Genomic DNA, 3,710 nt, shown 5'->3' with positions numbered 1-3,710 from the left:
CAGATTAAGTACAAATAACAATAAGCACACATAAGAAAATATTACGTACATAAAATAATAATACAAATATTTGTATATTACAGATAACACCTGTACAGTGTGGAAACAAGAACTAGCCACTCCAGCACTTTCGACATAGGGTGAGTAACCCTAACAATTTTTAAATTTTAAATTTAAAATTTAGAGAAAATTTTAAAGGATTTTAAAATCATAACTAAAGATTTTATAGTGCTCCTACAGGAAAATCAAATTTGACGTGCGCAATATAATCTACATACCAGACACATATCAACGAGGTAGATGTTGATAATACGAAGAGAATAACAATGTGTTTTAAATGTTAAATTTTAGACTGGGTTCAGTGTGGCAGCAACGTTAAGAGTATACACCTGATGATGGCCGATAGAGGCCGAAACATGTAGTGTAGAAGAGAACAAGATCAAAGACATATAATATATATTGTTTGCACTTGGGACGGAGTTTGTATCATTTATTGGTATTGTATATCACTCAGAATCACTTGCTGGGTTTTTGGATTGTGTTCATTGTCTGGTGTTCAAAAAACAAGAGAATGCATTATTTCAACAACTGGGTCAGTTTCGGTCCTCTCTTGAGGGAGGGGAGGGCACAACTACTCTGCTGGGTCCATTAGAAAGAGCTCGTTCTAGCAGGACAAAGGACAAAGTCCAAAAATCCAGCAATTCCAGAAACCTTTAGAACCTACAGGTATCCTACAAGTGTATGAGTGTTCTGGCAAGTGTGCATTATTTTGGGTTTATTTTATGATGCTCTTAGTATTTTAGGCTACATAGCATCGGTTGGAATAATGCTTGATAAGTGGTGAACTTGGAACGATTTGAAACAAAGCAGTTGTTACATTTTTTCCTGCAGCAACTAAAGAATAACCCAGAAAGAGTCATTTGGTACAGCTGGTATTGCCACCGATAATCAACTGGAGCGTTCGGATGTGAGTATAGAGAGCAACCGTTGCATGAATATACTCATCACATCATCAAATTGTTTCATGCCTGTAATGTTCATTGTTGAATTGGATGATAATGAAGTCTGGTTGTGCCATGTGTGTACCTGTATGTTGGTAATTAATGGAATATTGAGATAATGTGATCACAGTACAGTCGATAAAGGTCAGACTTGCTGGGGCACAGCATTTAATCAGCTCACATCTGCTTTTGGCACAGATATTACTCGTATAAACCGTGTGGAAAAGAAGGATGTGGAGATTGTGTCCATTTCACTGTCAGTGTGCTCCAACTGTTTGCATGTCATGTGCTAACATAGCCAAGATGGGCCAGAGAAGCATGGCTCTTCCTCCGCAACACTGGGGTTGAATGGCATTCAGCCTTCAAGTAAGATAAGGGAAAAGAAAAGTTGTCCATGTGCTTAAGTAATTAAGCACCTTGCCATGAAAACACGGAGCAGTGGAAGCATAGCCCCACCATTCTTCACTTCGGTGCTAGACAGAGATGAGTGGTCAGGTTCACATCCCTGGTTCCCTTTACCCCCATTGGAAGAGACCCAGGTAGCAGTTGGATAGGAGGCTGGGTGGGCCCCAGGACTGGTCTCTATGATGTAGAGACAAGAAAAATCATAACCCTACTTGGACTCAAAATTTGAATCCTTGGATGTCCAGTCCATATAAGTCATTAGTCCAGTATAATCTACTAATTTGCTGCTGGTTTTCACCAGCAAAGTTGTTCTTGGTTTCAGGTGCCATCAGGGCATATGGTTGAAGTTTTGTTCTTGGCAAGACCATTCATGTGTTTGGAAATACACTCTCCCCCTCAATGAGAGGAGGTGTTGGTCTGTCTGAGTAGGTGCCACAATTGCTGCTCCATAATTTTGCAGTTACCCTCACTCACACATCGTCTGGGTAAGGGCACTTATACTTCATAGGCACTGTGCAAACTTTGTGAATTCATGCAGGATATACACAGAATATCTGTCAGCGCAGGCTTGAGCATCATATTAGGCCTTGACTTGTTTTCCCACTCCAAAGCAGCTGTTAAGTCACTTGAAAAAATTAAATTTGCTTAGTTGTGATTGGTGTCCAACTGGGTCCACTCTGCGCGGTGGCCACTGATTGGCCTATTGTAGTCTGCCCCAGCTGGGCCACCATGGTGGGAAACCAGTGACTAACCACTTGAGCTATGGCATGGCCACATAAGTCACTTGAATGTGTCTACATAAATTTTAGATGTGGATTTTATTACTGGTTTTAGTAGTGATGATGTGGACAATGCATGCGTCTATGCATAAGGTGTATGTACCGTGTGGACGAGAGTTTCACCGCTTAACAGAGAATGTAGTGAAAGTGGTGTATTAGAACTTTTCAAGTTAATAATCCGCATGTTCAGTTAAACTGTAATTTCAGAGTATCCATACTAAAATGTAGATTGGAAATTAGATTTGTTTTTGCTGTGGTGGGACTTGTTTTTTTATGAAATGGATGTTGGTACACACTAAAAAGATTGAAAATAGCTGTTCTAATATGTGGCATAATGAGCGAGCATAAAGTAGTCTGAAATACGAAGTAACATAAAGTTGCCCTAAAATGTGAACTTTAAGTGCTTACAGGCATATTCATTGTTACAGCCATCACACTGAAGGCACACTTCAACTTGTTGAGCCAGTTTCTGAACATCCACTGAATATGTAGGTTACTGTCTTCAAGGGTGTGATATTCTGGGTAGTTTGCCTGAAAAGGAGGCAGCAGGTTCCCAAGAATATCCATACCTCTCCACCAAAGTTTGGTGACTTCCCACAGGATCGTGGTCTTTATATTCACTGCTGTAAGAGCCTCAAATCTCACTTCATGCTATTATCTTGTGGGCTACTTTATACTGGGAGATAATGCACATAAGATAACCTGCATTTCATTGTATTGCAGTTTCTGTTTCATGAAGCTCCAACACCCACCGCACTGCATCACTCAGTGGTGGTCCAGGCGTCCTCAAGTCTCTAGAAGAAACTGGGAGTGGGGAAGGTGGTTATGGCTGTGAGCAGTTTCTGTTTCATGCAGCGCCAACACCCACCGCACTGCATCACTCAGTGGTGGTCCAGACGTCAAGTCTCTAGAAGAAACTGGGAGTGGGGAAGGTGGTTATGGCTGTGAGCAGTTTCTGTTTCATGCAGCGCCAACACCCACCGCACTGCATCACTCAATGGTGGTCCAGGCGTCCTCAAGTCTTTAGAAGAAACTGGGAGGGGGAAGGTGGTTAGGGCTGTGAGCAGTTTCTGTTTCATGCAGCGCCAACACCCACCGCACTGCATCACTCAATGCTGCTCCAGACGTCAAGTCTCTAGAAGAAACTGGGAGGGGGGGAAGGTGGTTATGGCTGTGACCATTTTGTTTTTATTTTTATTTCTCTCAACAATGGTATGCAGGGTATAAACCTAACTAACAAAAAGTTTTTAAAACAACTTTTTGAATCCACTGATATGTTGGGATTTTGGACTTTATCCATCGTCCTGGTTTTTAAGATAACAAATATTTTTTTATTTGTTATCTTAAAAACCAGGATGATGGATAAAGTCCAAAATCCCAACATATCAGTGTGTTATACACCATCGTCAGAATCCTATAGTAACTAACTTTTTGAATGTATTTGTTTTTAAAAAGAGAAGCCAAAGATAACAAACAACTAACATGTACAGAGTGTTCCGCAGTGGAACTGACAAACTTTGCCAGC

At 40.9% G+C, this 3,710-nt stretch overlaps 1 long non-coding RNA gene across 1 annotated transcript in view; it reads left to right on the top strand.

Annotated features, from left to right (window-relative positions):
* Nucleotides 1-3,478, top strand: part of LOC117282499 — a 7,351-nt gene extending 3,873 nt beyond the window's left edge. The window contains exons 3-4 of the long non-coding RNA XR_004513253.1: nt 892-1,891; nt 2,614-3,478. This is a non-coding gene — a long non-coding RNA (uncharacterized LOC117282499). The remainder of the gene's footprint in view (nt 1-891; nt 1,892-2,613) is intronic.
* The last annotated feature ends 232 nt before the right edge of the window (nt 3,479-3,710 follow it).

Source organism: Cryptotermes secundus, unplaced genomic scaffold, assembly GCF_002891405.2.
Source record: "Cryptotermes secundus unplaced genomic scaffold, Csec_1.0 scaffold1232, whole genome shotgun sequence".
NCBI lineage: Eukaryota > Metazoa > Arthropoda > Insecta > Blattodea > Kalotermitidae > Cryptotermes > Cryptotermes secundus.
The sequence above is the reverse complement of the archived record's forward strand: the minus strand, read 5'-3'. Positions and strand labels throughout refer to the sequence as shown.